This window comes from Hippoglossus hippoglossus, chromosome 22 (assembly GCF_009819705.1).
Source record: "Hippoglossus hippoglossus isolate fHipHip1 chromosome 22, fHipHip1.pri, whole genome shotgun sequence".
Lineage (NCBI taxonomy): Eukaryota > Metazoa > Chordata > Actinopteri > Pleuronectiformes > Pleuronectidae > Hippoglossus > Hippoglossus hippoglossus.
The window spans coordinates 24,832,259-24,854,143 of record NC_047172.1 but is presented as its reverse complement, the minus strand read 5'-3'; the positions used below and the strand labels follow the sequence as shown (position 1 = coordinate 24,854,143).

General features: G+C 44.0%; 5 non-coding genes and 2 pseudogenes across 5 annotated transcripts; 1 reads left to right on the top strand and 6 right to left on the bottom strand.

The window, feature by feature from the left end:
- Positions 1 to 9,497: 9,497 nt before the first annotated feature.
- LOC117756817 lies at positions 9,498 to 9,608 on the top strand (annotated as a pseudogene).
- Positions 9,609 to 10,852: 1,244 nt separating this feature from the next.
- LOC117756809 lies at positions 10,853 to 11,046 on the bottom strand. The gene has a single exon (XR_004612879.1). It is a non-coding gene; the product is annotated as a U2 spliceosomal RNA (small nuclear RNA).
- Positions 11,047 to 11,226: 180 nt separating this feature from the next.
- LOC117756857 lies at positions 11,227 to 11,339 on the bottom strand. Its single transcript, XR_004612921.1, has one exon. It is a non-coding gene; the product is annotated as a U5 spliceosomal RNA (small nuclear RNA).
- Positions 11,340 to 14,947: 3,608 nt separating this feature from the next.
- LOC117756856 lies at positions 14,948 to 15,060 on the bottom strand. Its single transcript, XR_004612920.1, has one exon. It is a non-coding gene; the product is annotated as a U5 spliceosomal RNA (small nuclear RNA).
- Positions 15,061 to 15,562: 502 nt separating this feature from the next.
- Positions 15,563 to 15,743, bottom strand: LOC117756813 (annotated as a pseudogene).
- A 5,253-nt stretch (positions 15,744 to 20,996) lies between these two features.
- On the bottom strand, positions 20,997 to 21,108 carry LOC117756822. Its single transcript, XR_004612887.1, has one exon. It is a non-coding gene; the product is annotated as a U5 spliceosomal RNA (small nuclear RNA).
- Positions 21,109 to 21,609: 501 nt separating this feature from the next.
- Positions 21,610 to 21,805, bottom strand: LOC117756814. Its single transcript, XR_004612881.1, has one exon. It is a non-coding gene; the product is annotated as a U2 spliceosomal RNA (small nuclear RNA).
- Between the last annotated feature and the right edge of the window lie 80 nt (positions 21,806 to 21,885).

The following is a 21,885-nucleotide window of genomic DNA, read 5'->3' as shown; positions in this document are numbered from 1 at the left end:
GTATCAGTAGCTTTGATAGACTCACTGGCAAAATATTTGTTTAGGGTATGAAATTCTGATACCCATGTTCCACTAATCAAACAAAAAACTATTTGAGTGGAAAGTTTTGGAACTTTGGACCAAAAGGTGTAATACTACTGGATGGGAAAAGACATCTAATCCTAGTGAAGGATCTTAAACAGAGGTTTAAAGGTGAATCGCAAAAGATTTCTGCTAAATCCAATTAGGTGTAATGGTTTTGTCTTCTGAGTGTTTATTTTCCGCCTCTTTATGAGGAGTGTTTTCAGTTTAATTATTACCTCGTTTCATGTTTATCCCTGTGTTTATGTTTGTTTATGAGTTGTTTCTGTGTCTCATGTTTTCCCACTCCCTGTGTTCTGTTTCCTGTTTTATTTTGTAGTTTCTGCTCCGTGTGTTTTCTTTCTTCACTTCCTGTCTTTGTGATTGTCTGCACCAGTCCTCATGTGTTCCACCTGTGTTCAATTGCCCCTGCCTTCCCTGTGTGTATATAAGTCTCTGTGCTTCCCCTTGTCGGTTCGTTGTCGTAATGCCTGTCGTAAATGCCTTGTCTCCTGTGCTCGCATCCTTTCTGTCTTATAGTAAGTTCCTGGTGTTTTCCCCTGTGTGCTCTGAGTTGTTTTTCAGTTTAGACTTTTTTTGAGATTCCTCTGTTTGTTGTTTTTTCTCTGTTGGACATTTTCCTATTAAAAGGACACTTTTTGTTTAAAGCTCTGCTTCTGGGTCCACCTGCTTAACCCAACCCTGACAGTACGAACCGACCACAAACATGGACCCAGCAGAGCTTAACATTAGGAGTGTTGAACTCATTCCTGATATAGACTATCAATGTTAGACATACCCCGCAAGTAGGAAAATCTTTTGAGATAATTGATGAAGGATTCAGTTTTGTTGTAAACGTCAACGACATTCCTGAGTTGAAACAGGTACCGTCATGTTTGTGGGCTGAGCACAAATATGATGTGGGTCTGATCAGAGGAGCAGACCCAATAGTGATAAAACCTAAATCTTCTTATAGACCATGTCAGAATCAACATCTGTTGAAAAAGGAAGCAGTGGAAGGTATTAAACCAGTTTTTTAATCTCTTTTTCTAGCTGGAGTGATAGTTCCACGTGAAAAATCTGCTTTTCGTACACCTATTTTTCCTGTAAGGGAAACAAAGGAAGCAGGACTTCCAACCTGTTTCAGAGCTGTGGCAGCTGCTGAGAAGGCTGTGATGCATCACGTGATGTTGTGATATATGATGATGACTTTACTGGTGCCACATGCTGTTTCAATGATTTTGCTTGAGCAAAAGACATCCCACCTTTCAACAGCCAGGTGGCTCAGATATAACACAGTATTGCCTGAAATGCCAAACATCACTATTAAAAGATGCACTGTTCTTAACCCTGCTACTCTCCCTACACTGTTGGGACCTGGTATTTGTGAACTACAGTTCGGCCTACATGTTTAATCAAAGCCTTGACCACATGTTTTTTCTTTGTTCTTCTCCAGAACTCAGTCTCCCAGGCTGCTTCAACGTCACACAGAGGTGTGAAAAACGACTGGGGACACAACTTTCAACCACTATTGGTCACTCTGGGCCCCATGACCCATGAGGTCACCAGGCCAATATAAGCCAAGTCCCCCCTCTCTTCTCTCTTTTCGACTCATCCTTTCGACTCAACTCTCTGAGAGGAGCCCACCTCTCTTTCTGCTCAACTTCAATTGGGGAGAGGTGCAGCTTTCCACTCATCGAGTGAGGTAATCTTCCTCCCAATCCAAGCTCTACCAACCGACTGCTAAAACCTTCCAAAAGGCAGCGACGCGAGGGCCTGCCTAAGAACCAGCACAAGAGCTGCATCGCACAGCAGAACCACATAAACAGGAGCCACAAACCAGCAAGACGACTTCACTGGACTTCAAACAGCACATCAGTTTCAACCACTATTGGTCACTCTGGGCCCCATGACCCATGAGATCACCATGCCAATATAAGCCCAGTTCTCCCCCCCCTCCTTTCTCTTTCCACGAAACTCTCAGAGGAGAAGGGTGGCTGTCCAGCTCACTCTTTTCGATTCCTCAACTCAACGCAACCCTCCGAGAGGAGCTCACCTTTTCGGTCTGCTCAAATTCAATGGAGGAGAGGTACAGCTTTTCACTCACCTCAACAAGGAAATCTCCTCCCAATCCAAGCTCTACCAACCTTCAAGCAGCGACACGAGGTCCTGCATAACAACGAACAGCAAAACCGCTGCATCGCACAGCAGAACCACAAAGGCAGGAGCCACAAACCAGCAAGACGACTTCACAGAACTTGGAACAGCACAGCAACCCTTTTTTTCCCTTTCCATGGACGAGTAACACAACTGGGCTTAACAATTATACTAGGCTAAGCAAAGACTGTTTATTCGATTCCGTGTGATGTTTATAAGTTTGATTTGTGTTGCTGTGATATTTTGGTTATAAGTTATTTGAAAGTTAATGTTAGTTATGTTATGCTCTTCACAGTCTTTGCATGCATCTAGCTACTTTCTCTAACCTGGCACCAACACACACATGCATATCTCCCCACACATCTCTCTGCCCCCCGCTACATGTCGTAAACATACCAGGGGGGAATGGTTTATTGCCCTCATAGTGGCCAGCCGCCATTTTGAAAGCACACTCACTCACACAGACACACAACACACGCATACTCACATACACATCTTTATATAGTAAGTTCATCTTTAGTAATTTGTGTTTTTAGACTTTATTATCTTCATAATAAATGTTTTTCTTTCACAAATGTTTTTTCATTAATGTTGCATAAGTGTGAATTTTGCCAACCTCTACACTGTCAAGAACTCTATCTTTCAACTTTGCTAACTATTGAAGTGGAAATTTATCATGAGATTTGAAATAATGAGTTTCTCAGACCGGAGTTTTCTTTGAGTTTTAATTATTAGCTCTGCAAAGGGTTACACAGCCAGCAACATGGCTCAGAGTGCAACCACAAGAAGTTGAAAAGGAAGGTTTTTATACAATGGGATAAACCGGAAATAAAACAGAAAGCAGATAGGAAACGTCTGCTGTCTGGCATCACTGTTACAGAAAGAGGAATCAACCCCAGCACCCAGTTGCACAGATAGAGGTTTAAATCCTCCAGATTAGATTTAAAGGATAAACCGCTGATAAATGCAGAAATTTAGTTGTTTGTGGACAGCTCAGCATCAAAAGATGCAGCAACTGGTAGAAACCAAGTGGGTTACAATTTTGTATGATACAATTATGGCTAAACCACTCCCATCACATTATTCTGCACAGGCTGCAGAATGGGTTGCATTGACTGAAGAATGCAAATATGCTAGTGACAAGAGTGTCAACACCGACACTGATAGCAGGTATGCATGGGGGGTGGCACATGATTTTGGCAGATTTTGGGCTAATAGGAGATTCTTAAACCCATAACTCATCATGCTTTGGTTGCTGCTCTGCTTGATGCTGTGTTGTTACCCAAACTGATTACTATCTGCAAATGTGGAGCACATACTAAAGACCTTGACTCAGTTTCACAATGGAATGCGAGGGCAGATGCTGCTGCAAAGGCTGCAGCAAAGAACACAGCCTGCCTGTCTAAGGCGTTTCTGTATGAGATGTGCTATTAACACCTAATGCAGATTTATAGGAGCTGCAAACAAGGGTCAGTCAGGAAAAAGTATATATATAATAATAAATAAGCTGTTGAGAGGAAAACAGTTTGTTTGGTGGCTGACAGAGTTTAGTGTGGGCCAAATGGGAAATCTTGTTTACCTAGATATGTTTCCTTATTAGGTTAAATTTACACGTGACCAGGGTCAGGGTGTCAAAAGGGAGGCATCCCATATGCAAGCAATGAGATATAGATATATTGGTTTACAAAAGGATTCTTTTTTTTATCAGAGTTGTGTAATTTGTGTTACAAATAACATAGGTAGAAGAATCCAGATTCCACAAAGTGCACATCCACCACCAAACAAACAGTTTGATCATTCATAGAGGGATTTGATATAGATTTTATTGAATTGAGAAAGTCAGGGAAAGAAATACTGTCTTGTTGTTGACATGTTTTCTAGGCGAGTAGAAGCTTTTAAGCAGGACTAATCAGCAGGGGCAAAGGCACTGTTTAGAGAAATGTATTATTGTGCAACCTGTCCCCTGTGCTTTCTGATATCTGCAAACAGGTGAAGGACCCTACCAAAATCCAGAGACGGCAGTGAAGGTCGCAGAAAGGGCAACCTGGATACATGCAAGCCATTGCAGGAAGGTTCCTGAGCCACGAGTGGATTCTTCAGGAAAGAGCGTGCGTTGGTGTCAGTGAGTGAGCCTTCAGCCTTCAACTGCTTTGTGCTCGCGAGCAAGGAGGGGTGTGAAAACCTGTAGGGCCACAAGTCTCTAATCTGAAGAAGAGGCGACAGTTTGCTTAGGGGGTTGGCGAGGATGACACTGCTGATACAATGGCGCAGACGGACAAACAGTGTCACCTGATGGGACGACTGGGATGCAGTTCGAGGGAAAAGATGTGTTCCCTGTTCTTGCTCACCGTCATCGTCGTCCTGCCAATGATGCTATGGCACGTGAAACCTTGGCAGGAAGAACAACACCAAAATTTACCTGAGCATCAAAGGCAGAACAAAACGATAACTTTTGTTCGACGTCCCTGATGAACTGACAAAGCCTGAAGACAATGCATGGTATAGAGCCATGATGACAACTGAGAGGAGGATCACCAATGAGAGACCCAAGCTCACTAACTTCCATACAGGTTACACTCATTATTATGTGCCATCAAGAGATAAGAGTTCCACAGTGAGAGTGTCTCCACAGAAGAAAGGATTTGGAGGGTTCTTCCCACGGTGGGGAACTGTGAACAACGCACACAAATAGATGAGATTGCTCTGGAGTTGGAACATTTAACATCTTTAGTGGGGGCTGGGTTCTCAACTCTTCTCCCAGTGTCCAGGGCCTCAGGAATGTGGATCTGCAAAATAGGATGGCTTTGGACATGATGCTCGCCAGCCAAGGAGGTGTTTGTCACTTAATCGGGACGGATTGCTGCACATACACAGTGGACATTTTTGACAATATGACGCATATCGTTTCCCATTTTAAATGACCTATTGTCCAAAGAAAAGAACAAGGACACTCAGATTCCTGAAGGGTGGAACTGTGGTCATGGTTAACTTTGAATGATTGAAAAATGTTTTATTGAAGTTTTTGACACCTATTCTGATTTTCATTTGTGTACTAGTGTTGTTGGCCTGTTGTATTGTCCCTTGTTTTTAAGGCTATGGTTACTTCCATAATCAAGTCTACAGTTGGACAATATGTTCAACTTCCTGACTCACATCTAGAATGGAATCTTCCATTCCAGGATGACGAGTTTGTATGAAAATGATTAGTGAATAGTGAGCATAAAATGCTCAAAGGGGGGAAATGTAATGGAAATTTTGCGTGTGTGTGGAAGATTGACCAGATTGTTTATCTAAAAGGGCAACTTTTATTGTAAATGACCTAATAAACATTTAGTTTTTCATTAGAATGTATTTTATAGATATATATTTCAGAATTCTGTGTTAATTTTGTCCAAACATGCACTATTGGTATTTGATGCATTTATTTTGAAATGGTGTTGACGGTAGGAGAAATGGTATACTTTTATTTTGAAAAGGTAGTTCCGAAAAACAAAGATGATCGATAAAATGGCAGGTGTGCCTCATTGTTGAATGAAAAACCTTACCTTTAGTTGTTTAGCACCTGGCGGATAAGGGCACAAGCTCTTATGGTGTGTTCACACTTATCACAGCATGTATGGAGATGGCATAAAGGGTTGAATCTATGTTTCTTCTGGTGGCAGGGCGGAGACCTGAGTGCAGAGCCACAGGAATTCTGCATTAAGGTTCATCTATTTGGTGCGGCATCATCGCCAGGATGTGCCAACTATGGACTAAAATATCTTGCCAAGGAGAACGAGAGCCTGTTCCCCCTCGGCTCACAGTTCATTATGAGAGACTTCTACGTTGATGACGGCGTCACGAGCATAGCAAGTGTAGATGAAGCTATTCAGCTTGCTAAGGAAGCTCAAGACCTCTGTGCTATTGGTGGTCTGAGAGTGCACAAATTTGTGACCAACAACAAGTCAGTGCTAGAGAGTATTCCCCCATCTGAGCATGCCATTGAAGTAAAAGCTCTTGATATCTTCTTCAATGATTCAACGTTGGAGAGAGCCTTAGGGATTCTTTGGCACATTGAATCTGATACCTTCAGATTTCGTATCTGCATTAAGGATCATCAAGCAACTCATCTTGGCATACTATCCACAGTTGCCTCCATCTATGACCCGCTGGGGTTTATTGCTCCCTTCGTGCTCATTGGGAAAAGGGTGCTTCAGGAAACGTGTAGGCAAGGCACAGGCTGGGACAAACCTCTCCTCAGTGAATTACAACCAGTGTGGGAACGCTGGCTGAGTGATCTTGCAAATCTGGAGAAAATCAACATACCTATGTGCCAGTTGATTTTGGATGAGTCTTGAGAAAAGAGCTACACCACTTCTCTGATGCAAGCACATGTGGTTATGGTCAATGTTCTTATTTGAGACAAGTGAATTAAGATGGACCTGCAGACCTGGCTTCGAGGGGTTCAAGTGCAGGTGAGCTTCTCACGTCAAACTGGTTCACAGGACCTCAGTTCCTATGGGAGAAGGACTTACCTCCAGCTGCAGATGTCATCACAGAAATACCGATTGGAGACCCTGAAATCAAAAGGGTTCAGATACTAAACACACAGACCACAGAACAAGTAAGTCTCTTAGACCGTTTGTCAAAGTTTTCATCATGGTATAAGGTCCCTCAAGCTGTTGCACGTCTCATCCACCGTGTCAAAGGCAACAAATCAACAGGCCACAGCACTGTCCAAGAGCGAGAAGATGCACAGTGCATTGTCATAAAGGATTTACAGAGACAAGTGTACCAAGAAGAGATTAAGTTGCTCAGCAAAGGGAATCGTCTTCCATCTCAGAGTAAACTATATCAGATGGATGCTTTCCTTGACCAAGATGGAATCCTCAAGGTGGGAGGAAGACTGAAAAACGCATCTCTCTCTACCTCACAGAAACATCCAGTGATAATCCCAAAGGATCATCCCATTACCAAGATGATAATTGCACACTATCACGATCAGGTCAGACATCAAGGAAAGTGTCTTACTATTACTGAGATCAGATCTAATGGGTTCTGGCTTCCTGGAATAAACAGAACTGTTGCTGCATATGTACATCAGTGTGTTAAGTGTCGGAAACACAGGAAAGCTGCAGAAGAGCAGTGTATGGCAGATCTGCCGCCAGACCATGTAGATCCATCACCACCATTCACCTATTGTGGAATGGACTGTTTCGGTCCATTTTACACCAAACAGGGACGTAAGGTGCACAAGCGATATGGACTTCTTGTCACATGCCTTTGCTGCCGGGCTGTCCATCTTGAAATGTTGGATGACATGTCAACAGATGTCTTTATTAATGGCCTTCGTTGTTTTATTGCCCTAAGAGGAGCAGTATGTCACATACAGTGTGATCAAGGAAGTAATTTTGTTGGAGCTAAAAATTAACTGAGTGAGGCTCTAAAGCAGGTGGATTGTAATTGTCTGACAACATTTCTGGCTGAGAGGCAGTGTGACTTCATCATGAACGCTCCACACTCAAGCCATGCAGGAGGTGTATGGGAGAGACAAATCAGAACGGTGAGGAATGTTCTTCAAGCCACTCTCTCATCCTCATCAGGTAGGCTGGATGATGCCTCTCTGCGCATGTTCTTCTATGAGGCAATGGCTATTTTAAACAGTCGTCCGCTCACAGTGGACAATCTGAGTGATCCAGACAGTCCCGAACCATTAACGCCCAATCACCTGCTCACCTTAAAATCTGTTGCAGCCTTACCACCTCCTGGCAGCTTTATCAGAGAGGACATGTATGCTTGCAAGAGGTGTCGTTACGTTCAGTATCTTGCAGAGCAATTCTGGAGCCGTTGGAAAAGAGAGTACCTCTCTAACATTGCCACAAGACAACGCTGGCATGCTCCGAGAAGAAACCTGATGGTCGGCAACATAGTCATGGAGAAGGCAGATGGTATGCCACGCAACGAGTGGAGATTGGCCAAAGTTGTAGAGACAGTGACTGATACAGATGGTAAGAAGAGTGAAGATTCGTCTTCGAGATCAGAAAAAGGAAAGGGAGGGACAGCGTTCTGGCAAGCCCTCTATTGTCGAACGCCCAGTTCAGAAGCTGATCCTGCTTCTAGAGACTGTTTAACCATCCTCTTCACGCCACACCCGTATCCTTTATAGTATTGGTCATTATTTAGTAAAGCATTCGTGTTTGCATCCCATATTCTGAAAATAACTCTTTTTCAGTTTGTATGAAAATGATCAGTGAATAGTGAGCATAAAATGCTTAAAGGGGGGAAATGTAATGAAAATGTTTGTGTATGTGATATTGCATGAGCAGACGTGTGTGTGAAAGATTGACCAGATTGTTTATCTAAAAGGGCAACTTTAGGTTTACGATTATTGTAAATGACCTAACAAACATTTAGTTTTTCATTAGAATGTATTTTAGACATATAGATATATATTTCTGAATTCTGTGTTAATTTTGTCCAAACATGCACTATTAGTATTTGATGCATTTATTTCGAAAAGGTAGTTCCGAAAAATAAAGATGATCGATAAAATGGCAGGTGTGCCTCATTGTTGAATGAAAAACATTACCTTTAGTTGTTTAGCACCTGGCTGATAAGGGCACAAGCTCATACGGTGTGTTCACTTATCACAGCATGTATGGAGATGGCAATAAAGGGTTGTGAACCATCAGTAAAAAGAGAGTCAGACCATCATTCAGCCGGGGATGCTACAATTATTGCTCAGGGACTTTAAATTTATGGCCTCTTGAAGCCTTAACTTTATGGTGTCTCTGAGCAAATAGTTGGGATCTGGTAATAGATACCTTCACTTCCCCAATGGGAGGGGGCTTTGAGTTATAAGTACACCGATTTCTCCTCTGTTCTTAGCTCATTTGTACATGTCATTCAGGTGATGTGCACTGTGAGTCCATCTGCAGATGTTGGATTAAACTTACTGAAAGACAAGTGTTTGACTTTGTGCTTGATTCACAGAAAACACCACCACATTAGTCATATAAGGGAAAAGATTTTCAGTAACATAAGAACATATTAAAATGAAAATGAGCTTTGCTTATGTCTCTCTCTGGCAGCTCCGCTGCTGCCTTTGGTACCAGAGGATCAATCCGCTAACAGCCCTCAGCTGCGCTGATTAATCCTCTGGTTTGCCTGTACTGGTCTACCTGAGCCGTCCCTTTCCTGGCTCCTTGGCTCCCTCAGTCCAACCAGTGGATTTGGCTACTTTCCGCAACAAGTGAGATTTGTGACAAGAGCTTGACATGGACATCCAACATTTGGGGCTCATCACTTCTCTGCCTTTTGGCTAAGATCAAGTGGAGTATCTGTTCTTATCAGTTTAATATCTGATATGTCTTCTATATGAGGAAACAAAGATACAGCAAGAAGGAGCACAATCGAGACAAAGATGATCCCAAAGATCGGGCTGAAGTACACGGTGCGCTTTCTGGCAGAATCACTGCAGGAACATCTGTTGTCGAGGTCATGGTTCTGCAAGAATGTCATCATGGGCCAGCTCCAATTGAAGGTAGAGGACGTATACTGCATCCAGTGGAAAGGGTACGCACTATGATGAGCGAGGACTTACATGAAAGAGTGACTGAAATCTCCAGAAAGGAGGCTGGAGCAACATTTCTGGCTTGACCCGGAGTCTGGATTGGCCCAATTTCAGAGTGATCACTGTGCAGTTACAATCCCTTTGTGACAGCCATAGCCTTGGCTGCATTCTTGGGCCAGTATGGGGAGGTCATGATGAATGCATCCAAGTGCTGCTAAATGCCTTCTGCAGGAAGGTGGCCACACACTGTCAACCCCAAGAGGAGGGGGCTGACAGTGGGAAGGGAGATGGGATGCAGAGGAGGGAGGGCTCCAGGAGCGGGGCTTGGAGACACAGGGGTGAAATTACAAATTACAGGATATTTAAACATAAAAAATGTCAAATCACAAAGATCCCAAACATTTCATCATAAATTCTTATAATATGAAAGGCACTTTGCTGTTTCCGTGGACATAGACAGGCTAACACACTAGCAAGCAAAGGGGGTTGTCATTCAGAAGGTTACAGTCTAAGCTTTTGTGTTGTCATCATCATCAGGGCAGTCTGAATAAGGGGGAATCCAATTGGGATCAGGTGTCTGTTTGCTGGACAGAGTCATAACAACTCTTCTGACACAATCCTTAAAGATGGTTATAACCAGGATAATGCCAATCATAATCAAAATTATGTTTATTATCCATACCAGTCCTTTAAGAAGAGAAGCTCTTCAAAATCTTGTCCATGCTTCTGTGTCTCCAAAAGGATTCCAACCATGGTCTTCATGCAATTCTTTGATACCCTGCTCTGTGTCTGATATCACGTCATGAACTGCTGAGGAAGCATCTGAGATGTACGTACAACATTCTGTGCCAATAACCTTACATACTCCCCCTTGTGAAGGAAGAATTAAGTCCAGAGCCATCCCATCTTGAAGCTCCACATGTCTAATGTCATCTATTTCGTTTTGTAGGGCAGAAAACGCTATGGAAGATTTATTCAAGTGTCTTTCCAATACTGTTGAGAGCGTGACAATTTCTTCTTGACTCCTGTACGTGCCATATGATGGAATAAATATACTCAGGGTCCTTGATCCTAAGAAGATGGCACATCTGAGGCGTACATGGAACGGCACTGCAATGCTAGGTCGATCCGTGGAGAGAAAGGAGCAAGCTCCAAATTTCTGCCCCTCATTCCAAAAATCTGCTTAATATGTAGTCCTCATATAGAGGACATATCAGATATTAAACTGATAAGAACAGATACTACACTTGATCTTAGCCAAAAGGCAGAGAAGCGATAAGCCCCAAGTGTTGGATGTCCACGCCAAGCTCTTGGCACAAATCTCACTTGTTGTGGTACCCCGTTCATAGGTGTGCATAACAATGGCTGCTGCTTATCACCTCCGCCCAAGCTCTCCTTTGTGGACGCTTGATTTCTGATCTAGACAGCTCTTTGACTTTTCACAATTTCATAAGGCTCAGCCATACAGCAAAGCCTGCCAAAAATATATTCAACTCATGTTTGTTCCTCTCCACGGAAGTCTTTAGTAAAAGGCGAAAGACTTGTGCGTTATGAAGAGAAACCAGAGTCAGCATGGCCCTCTGTTGGAGAGCAGCAGAGGAGCCTCTCGGTCACAGTCACCACCTTCACGGTAGGCCTCTCTTTGCTTTCCGCATGTCAGATCCCAGTATGCAACATTCCCAACCCGCCCCCATCTGCCAACCAAAATTATACACGTCCACCTGCCCTGACTACTGTGATTGGCTTTTAAGCCTGCCTAAGCAATACATCCCTGAACCACTTACATTCGGTCCAAAATGCTGACTCTGGTTTTTTTTATTTTTTTTATTACAAAAAAACTTTCGTCAGTTCAATACAAATCAAACATCATGTATGATCATCCCTTAATACAACCTTCATCCCCAAATGTGCCCCTTTGCAGGTATAGAATGTTTCTTTTTCCAAAACCCCCCCAGTCCATGTTGCAACAATAAAGGTGAAAAAAACAAAAACAGTCCAAAGAACTCCTTGTGCCTTCCCTCTTTTTTCACCATATCCACCCAAACCCTCCTTTCCACCTCTCTAGGGCTGCATGTTTCCCCCACTTCTCAATGTCCCTTTTGATGTTCCCCTTTACATCTGCTTCCACCCTCCTCATTATCCCTTCCACCCCACTGTCTTTATCTGTCTTTACCAGGTCTTGCCTGGCCGACCAGATACTCCTCTTTGTTATACTTATAATATGCCACATTGGGACATTAAAAGGACCATTCCCTGTGCCTAAACCTCTTTCAACCCTGGCCCAGGTCAGATTAAATCCTGTGACTACCTGCCCTAGCCGTTCCCCCACTTTACCCCATACTACCTTTGCCACTGGACAGTCCCACATGACATGCCTGACCATTTCCTCCCCTGAACAGGTTGTCCAAGGATCTTGCCAACCCATGCCGGTACAATGATTTCCCGCACTGGCAGGCATTTGTGCAGGCATAACCAATTTAGGTCTTTGAGCCCGTTGTCAAGCCCCCGTGGCTGTATCCCCCTCCAAATCTTTGACGGGGTCCCCACCACTGGAGGTGCGACTACTCCCTGACTGACCTCTCTGTACCTGTCTTTTCCTGTCAGCCCGTATTGAGCTGAAAAAAGTGGCGGAACATGTCTCGTGCTTCTCCAGGAAACTTCGGCGCGCCTGCAACAGGTAGGCCCGGGCCCTGCCCTCAAAGACCTCCTTAAGCTTTACTTTGAGGAAGTCACAAGCCCGCTGATTTACAGTGCTGCCGCAGTTTCCTTTGCTGTACTCGAGCTCAAGGAGGCGCTGAAAGCGAAACACCTCCCTCTTGGCCAACCTCACCTTCCTTTTACAATACTTATCGCAAAACATTTGTATCCATTTCTTGGCTACTTCCCACCACTCCATCACCCCAGGATACATTGGTCTCAATCCTAGAAGGTTTTTGAAAAACAGTACGAAACCTTGTTTGAAATTGTCTTCCTCTAATACACTAATATTGAGATGCCAGTACCCACGCCCAAACACAGGCAGGCACAGGCGCACCTCAAACAGCAGCCCACCATGGTCAGAGAAGAACACAGCGAGCCGTCGACCTGACACCAGACTCAAAGACTTTTCTACAAACACGTAGTCCAGACGTCTAAACGTTCCACGTGAGTTACGCCATGTGGGACCGTCTACCAGTGGCCTGACCATCCTCCCCCCATCTACTAGCCCGTGTCTGGCCATCAGGTGGGAGATATAACTATCGCTGGTGTCCCCCTCCTTACCTAACTGCACATTGAAATCCCCCCCTACAATTACCTGCCTATTGGTGGCCAGGTGTGGCTCTACTAACTCAAACATTTCTCGTCGTTCCCTCTGAGTTTGTGGTCCATACACCACAAAAACCCTCAGCTTGCTTGTCCCCCGTGTGATGTCAGCACCCATTATCCTCCCTTGAACAATTATGAAAACATCCTCCACCCTAATCTCTTTAACACCAAACAAAATCCCGACACCTGTAGAGTGGACCCCCCCCACACTCCAGATTGAGTCCCCTTTCGTCCACTCCCTTGAGAGTTTTGCAACATCCCCCATGTCCCGTAAATGAACCTCCTGCAATAAACAAATTTGAACATGCAGATGGTCCACAAAATCATAAACAACCCTTCTTTTAACCGCGTCCCTCATTCCTCTTACATTTAATGAAAGAATCTTAACTGCAGCCATTATAATTTGTATTTTTAAAGTCTTTACCGCACCAAAACACCCAAAAAAACTCCCTACAGCAAGACGAGGTCCTCACTGTCCATCTGGTCCCCCCAGGAAAAGGGCACTGGATTAGGCGATGTTGATGGCCTGTTGGGTCCCTCATATGCATCCTCCCCCAAAGGGGATGGTATATTGAGCAGGTCTGGAGGTAAATCCAGCTCCAACCCCAAACCGACGGCGAGCAGATCACCTGGATCTCCTCCGATCTGCTCCGTAGCCTCTCCACCCTCACCTAGCCCTGTGTTGCCCCCTTCCCGCTCCTGATGTCCTCCCTCCTCTGCAGCCCTTCTTTGCTGCCCTACCCCCCCAACCATCCCACCATCTGCTCCCTTTTCTTGTGTCTGTCCCTCTGCCCTGTTGCCTTCCGCCTTTGATTTTTTACTATGGCCCCCCTCCTTACTCTCTCCGCTTCTAATTGTCTTCCCCACTCCGAAAGCCTGCGATCCTTTCCGTGCCCCCTTCTTGACCTTGGAGGTGGCTGGACCTGGGGTGATGGGAGGAAAATCCCCCCCTGCGTTGTCACGGGGCACCTGGGCTTCACTATCCCCAGTGGCACTTCCGGTTGTTCCTTTCTCCAGGGGGGCTTCCTCTGTTCCCCCCTTAGAAAGAGCCGTAGCTGGCTCTGCCTGTATTGGTGTGCTTGAGCCATTCCCTGCAGGCACGGGTCCCATTCCTGGATCCTTGGCTTTTTCCAGCTCTCCAGTGGACTTGGGCACTTCCGCGAAGGTCCTGCTTCGGCTAAGGCAGTTGCGGTACAGATGGCCCAGTCCCCCACATCCATGACAGGCCTTGGGCCCCGTGCAGTCTTTGGCCACAGGTACGGCAGCAGGCTCCGGAACAGCCTGCCTCTGTATGGCCAGACTGCCTGCAACGCCGACAGAAAGCTGGTTGCCGGGCATAAAACAGGTAACCGCGATCCCCACCAAGGCTGAAAAGAGCGGGTGGATGCTTCAGTCCTCCAGGTCCTTCTGGGTCAGGGTTCAGCAGCACCTGGCTTTTTCTGGCTGGTTCCACTGGATGCAGTACACATCTTCTACCTTCAGACTCAGTTGGTCCATGATGACATTTTTGCAGAACCAGTCTCTCGACATCAGAAGTTCCTCAACTGGTTCCACCTGGAAGCGTATTGTGTACCTCACCCCGACCTTTGGGCTTGTCTGGTCCTTGGTCATCTTTGTGTCGGTTGTGTTCCTTCTTTGTTAAGCTTTGTCTCCGTCTCTCCAATCAATCTTAGCCAAAAGGCTGAGAAGCGATAAGCCCCAAGTGTTGGATGTCCACGCCAAGCTCTTGGCACAAATCTCACTTGTTGTGGTACCCCGTTCGTAGGTGTGCATAACAATGGCTGCTGCTTATCACCTCCGCCCAAGCTCTCCTTTGTGGCGCTTGATTTCTGACCTAGACAGCTCTTTGACTTTTAACAATTTCATAAGGCTCAGCCATACAGCAAAGCCTGCCAAAAATATATTCAACTCATGTTTGTTCCTCTCCACGGAAGTCTTTAGTAAAAGGCGAAAGACTTGTGCGTTATGAAGAGAAACCAGAGTCAGCATGGCCCTCTGTTTGGAGAGCAGCAGAGGAGCCTCTCGGTCACAGTCACCACCTTCGCGGTAGGCCTCTCTTTGCTTTCCGCATGTCAGATCCCAGTATGCAACATTCCCAACCCGCCCCCATCTGCATACCAAAATTATACACGTCTTTATTACCTCCTGCCCTGACTACTGTGATTGGCTTTTAAGCCTGCCTAAGCAATACATCCCTGAACCACTTACATTCGCTCCAAAATGCTGACTCTGGTTTCTCACCAAGTCTCCCAGAAGGTCTTGAGTGAAAGCAAGTTTCCATTCTTGACAAACGCTTCTAACTCAATTTGGAATCCAGTTCAAGCTCATTGTGACTCCGTGCATGGTCACGTCACAAAGCAGTGAGCCATCAGAGCGGTTTCACACACTTGTGTGTGCCAGGCCGTTACCTCACTTTCATTGAGCCAGTGTAGAATTCACTTTGATACGCGACAATTGTTTGAGTGTTTGGTTTTCTACAAGGTAAGAACAGAGTGCACCGTTCCCAGCGGCACTGCAATGCTAGGTCGATGCGTGGAGAGAAAGGAGCAAGCTCCAAATTTCTGCCCCTCATGCCAAAAATCTGCTTAATATGTAGTCCTCATATAGAGGACATATCAGATATTAAACTGATAAGAACAGATTTTTTTTTTTTTTTTTGGAAAAATATAATTTATTACACTCATGAGCAGTACAATACTTTATCGTACAAACATCAACAGCACTCCACAACTTATCAACGCCAGAATTCACCAGAAAAAATAAATAAAAATAAAAATAAAAATAAGTAATATAAAAAAGTAAATGAAATAAAATGAATTAAAATAAAAGGAAGTACAATACGGAAAGGAAAAACCCTTTCATCACTATTCAGTCTTCTATGTGACGAAGAATGGGGCAGTCTACAGATTTTCAAAAATAATTTTCCATCGATCTTTAATTGAGTCGATGCCCCATTTGTTCACCTCCAATTTAAGTTTTCTCCGCATTGTGTCTTCAATGCTTTGTGTAGTGTTTTCTATTGACCACTTTTCCGTCCCATTTATTATGCTACATCTTACCTCCCATAACTTAGCCTTCACAATTGATGCAAGTTCTAAGGCTTTGCACACCTTTTCTTTCCCTTCTAACTTAAAAATCCATGTATAGAACTTTTGCCCAAGTCACATCTTTGAGAAACCCAAATCTTTGGCCCAATTTCTTCCACAAAAGTTTTGCAAAAGGACATTCGAATAATGCATGTTCCACAGTTTCTACTCCATTGCATCCATCCCTTGGGCATATCTTTATTTAATGTTAGATTGTGCTTAAATAGCGTATTCCTCACAGCTAATTTCCTATGAAGCACTAACCAATTAAAATCTCTTAATCTGTTTTCTAGGCTCTTGCATTGGGTTCCTCTCCACACGTCACTAGGAACATGCAAACCATCTTTAGGGTCGAGCTTAGCAATCAACATTGTATACAGCTTTTTGTGATTGACTACTGAATCTCTATTCCAACACTCCTTGTATTTCTTTGCCCACCTTATAATTTTTTTATAATGATCGGGCATGACCTCTGCTTTGGGAAATCTATTGTCCCATTTCACCACTAGCGGTCTCAGAGGGATGGCAAGCCAGAATTTGATCAATGGTTGGCATTTGTGTTCAGGTGGGTATAACATTATTTTACATATATTTGAAAAAAATAAAACTTTGAACTTCAAACCTAAATTGGGCATGTCCCTACCACCTCTTTCGACCGGCTGATACATTGTCCGCTCTTTTAATGTATTCATACCCTCCCCATATAAAATGAAACAGAGCTTTTTGCAATTTTAAACAAACTAAAGCAGGCATGGGGAAAACGTAAGCCACATGAAGTAATGTCGGCAATAAATCAGATTTAATAACCAAAACCTTACCACTAATGGACAGCCTTCTTAATTTCCACATATTAATTTTTTTCAGCACTTTTCCCAACTTTGTCTCCCAATTAGTTTCTCCATCGTTGTCATTTCCAAAGGATATGCCCAGTAAGGTCATTGGCCCTGCACACAGAGAGAGCCCTAACGGGTTATCAACTCTGTCCTTCCACTTTCCTAAGTATTTAATCTGGGATTTTCCTGTATTGATTTTAGAACCAGAAGCACCTGAGAACATGTCGATGACCTGCATAGCTTCCCGCAGACAGAAATCATCTTTTAAGTACAGTACAGTGTCATCTGCATACTGGGATATGGTCAAGGATTCACCACCAGGCAGCTGTATACCCTTGATATTAACATTTTTCCTGATTGCATATGCTAGAATTTCAATAAATAGCACATACAAGGGGGCTGATGCTGGACAGCCCTGTCTGACCCCTCTGGTTTGCTTAAAGAACTCACCAAGGTTGCCGTTAACATTAACTCTGCTTCCAACTTCTGTGTATAAGATCCTCAACCAACTCCTGAATCTAACACCGAAGCCAATTTTTCTAATGTCCTAACAGAAAAACCGTGGTCACTCTGTCAAAAGCTTTTTCCTGGTCAAGACTGAGGACAATTAGTGGTATATTTCTGTCCTGAGAATAAGATAATATATCTCTATGCATTTGTAAATTCCAGTTCAATTGCCTGCCAGGTACTGCACATGTCTGATCTGAGCCGATGACAAAAGGTAGAACAGACACCAAACGGTTTGTCAAAACCTTACTAAAAATCTTATAATCTGTACACAGCATTGTTAGAGGCCTGTAGTTTGATATTTTGTTGACATCTCCTTTTTAAACAGCAGGGATATCACCCCTTTTCTCATGGATTCCCCCATAATCCCAGATGTACATATGTAAGTGACAACTCTAACAGCTGTGGCCCAAAGTCTTCCCAAAATATTATATATAACTCTTTTGTGAGTCCCATCTATTCCTGGCACCTTGCCATTTTCAAAGACGTGGTTGCCCTCAGGATTTCTTCTAATGTAAAATCTTTATCTAACTCTGTTCTCAGATCTTCAGGAATGAATCTGTCTATATTATCTAACAATGTTGTGCCTTTCTTGTAGTCAACCTTTTCGCAATAAAAAACTTGGAAAAATGACGAGAGATAACTTCAGCAAGACCATCAGGATCGTTAATCTCCTCACCTGTATCATTTAAAATGGAAACTATCCTCCTCCTCTTCGCCTGTGCTTTGGACTGTCTAAAGAAGTAGGGGGAACACTTTTCGTCACTCTCCCACTTCTCTCTAAGACACCGGAATTTATAGGCTCTGCTCTGTTGTGAAAAAATAATCTCTGTTTATTTTGCATTTGTTTCAGCAAGTCCTCATCGATTTGTCCACCTGCATTTCTTTGTTCCATTAATTTATTTATTGATTTTTGCAATTGGTAGTATAATTTAAATTCGTCTTTCCTTGATTCTTTTGAATAATTCTGTATGTAGTATGTAATACGCAGCTTTGTGCTTTCCCACCATTCACAGACATTATCATAAAATACCTTCATATGAATGCACTCTTTAAGAAAACACTTAAAAGATAACCTAAACTGCTGGACCTCTAGAATATTGTTGTTTAATTTCCAGTACCCTTTACCACTTTTGATCATCTTCGAGGTTAGTTTTACTGAGAGCATGTTGTGATCAGTGTAAAAAACGGTGATACTTTAGCCCCCGTCACCTGAAATTCTACCGGACAAAATATGTAATCTATCCGACTCTTCGCCCCTCTACTATTTGACCATGTGATGCCAAGATCGTCTGGGTTAGCTTTTTTATATGAGTCCACCAAATTATACTTTGTTACAATATTTATTAAACCGGCCTCTGCCTTGCTGCCCTCACTTTGGGAATTGAAGTCTCCTCCAATTACCACATGGCGGTTTGTCATGAAAACAGTGTCCAGACTAAGAAAAAGCTCCCTTCTCTCCTTTGGAGAAGCGTGGGCATATATGTTAAGTACTCTTAACCCCATACCCTTCCAGTCAATGTCTGTAACCAAAACCCTCCCCTGTACCACTGAAAAACTGCCAACAAATTGGACTTCATTATTCCCAGATAGTGTTCCCACCCCAGATGAATGGACACCCCCAATACTCCACCTAGAATCCCCTTTGGTCCACTCTTTTGAGAACAGATTTACGTCTTCTTCATTCTTCAAGTGGACCTCTTGCAAAAGGCATAAAGAAAAGCTAATTGAACATAAATGAGAAAAGACCACTTCCCTTTTGGCCGTGTTCCTCAAACCTCTAACATTTAAGGAAATAATATGTAATGAGGACATTCTGATGAATGTGGAATGGGACTAGAAAACAAACAGACCACAAAAGAAGAACAACTGTGTTTACCCTCATTATTTCTATAGCCAGACAAATTTAAAAGCCTTCCTTATGTGTCTCTTCCTCGGGCACCGAGTGCCCTGAGTTGGGAGGGTTACCCTCTGAAGACAATGAGCATTGCTCAGAAACAAACCCTTTATTAGAGATGGTTGTGCTCGGAGTTGGGGACTCTACCAGGCCACACCCGGACGGGGGCATGCTACTGTCAGAGTCTGTCATTTCAGTCTGCACTGAAATTTGTCCATGTTCTCCACCCTCCAGTCCATCTACCTTGGTTGCAATTTCCACATCCTGGTCATTGTTCACTTGCAGCCCCTCCATCTCCCTTTCCTCCTGTGACTCCTCTAAAACCTCGGAAAGAACACTGAACCTGCTGTCCATTTCCAGGGGGGGGGCGTTTGTCTCGATCCTCCTTTTTTTCCCCTTGCCTCCCCTGCTTTCCACTGTGGTCCACTCAGTAACAGAAGGGCTCTCCTCTGAAGTTGCAGTCTCCTTCCACAGCTTCTCCTCTGGGGATGGTGTTTGTTCAGGTGGAATGACCACACCTGCCTCAGTCTCATTATTACCAAACAGTTTATCAATTACATCGTTTATTGCTCTCAGGGAGGAGGCATCAGGATCGTCGCACATCGGTCGCCTTACAATGCTTGCATAAGAGGAGCGAACCTCAGGGCAGTGCTTAAATAAATGTCCTTCTGAGCCACAAAGATTGCATTTTTTGGGGCGGTCACAAGTCCCCATTGTGTGTCCTAGACCCTTGCAATTTCTGCACCTCACCTGCGTGCAGAATTCTGCCGTGTGTCCAAAGTCAGTGCATTTTCTGCAGTAAAGTGGCTGGCCTGGGTAGTACAGGTATCCTCTATTTGTGCCAATGGTGAATGAGGCAGGGGGGTGGTGGAAGCCATCGTGCCCATCTGGGTTCTCCTTCAGTCGCACACGAAATTGTCTTTTTCCAGTCCACACGTCAAGAGAGTCCCTGATTTCCCTCATGCCCGAAATCACTGTCACGTGCTTGGCAAGGAAGTATCTGGTTGCTTCTCCAGTTACCCAGGGATTATAAATCTGGATTGTGATGACTCGCTCACCTGTTCGGCAAAGGCTTTGCACCTGGTACTCATTCAGTGGTCCATCCGCGAAACGATCAGCCAGCCTTTTCGTTTCCTCCATCTTGGTGAGATTGTAGAACGTAACATCAAAAAAACAGTCCGTGGCATTCCTCTGCAGGCAGAGGAGGTCATCTTTTTTGAGGGACAAAGCTCCAAAAAGAATATTAAGAGCAAATTCTCTCCTCTCCAAAAAACCTTCAGAAACCTTCCATTTGAACCTCAAAGTATTTTTCAGCACGGGTAGTACCTGCTGTGAAATTGTTGCTGACGTCATTTTGGCAAATCCACGTCCGCAATCTCTTCTCACTTGCTAGATCTTAGCCAAAAGGCCGAGAAGCGATAAGCCCCAAGTGTTGGATGTCCACGCCAAGCTCTTGGCACAAATCTCACTTGTTGTGGTACCCCGTTCGTAGGTGTGCATAACAATGGCTGCTGTTATCACCTCCGCCCAAGCTCTCCTTTGTGGCGCTTGATTTCTGACCTAGACAGCTCTTTGACTTTTCACGATTTCATAAGGCTCAGCCATACGCAAAGCCTGCCAAAAATATATTCAACTCATGTTTGTTCCTCTCCACGGAAGTCTTTAGTAAAAGGCGAAAGACTTGTGCGTTATGAAGAGAAACCAGAGTCAGCATGGCCCTCTGTTGGAGAGCAGCAGAGGAGCCTCTCGGTCACAGTCACCACCTTCACGGTAGGCCTCTCTTTGCTTTCCGCATGTCAGATCCCAGTATGCAACATTCCCAACCCGCCCCCATCTGCCAACCAAAATTATACACGTCTTTATTACCTCCTGCCCTGACTACTGTGATTGGCTTTTAAGCCTGCCTAAGCAATACATCCCTGAACCACTTACATTCGCTCCAAAATGCTGACTCTGGTTTCTCACCAAGTCTCCCAGAAGGTCTTGAGTGAAAGCAAGTTTCCATTCTTGACAAACGCTTCTAACTCAATTTGGAATCCAGTTCAAGCTCATTGTGACCCGTGCATGGTCACGTCACAAAGCAGTGAGCCATCAGAGCGGTTTCACACACTTGTGTGTGCCAGGCCGTTACCTCACTTTCATTGAGCCAGTGTAGAATTCACTTTTGATACGCGACAATTGTTTGAGTGTTTGGTTTTCTACAAGGTAAGAACAGAGTGCACCGTTCCCAGCGGCACTGCAATGCTAGGTCGATGCGTGGAGAGAAAGGAGCAAGCTCCAAATTTCTGCCCCTCATGCCAAAAATCTGCTTAATATGTAGTCCTCATATAGAGGACATATCAGATATTAAACTGATAAGAACAGATTTTTTTTTTTTTTTTTTTTTTTTATTATTACAAAAAACTTTCGTCAGTTAAATACAAATCAATACAAATCAAACATCACGTATGATCATCCCTTAATACAACCTTCATCCCCAAATGTGCC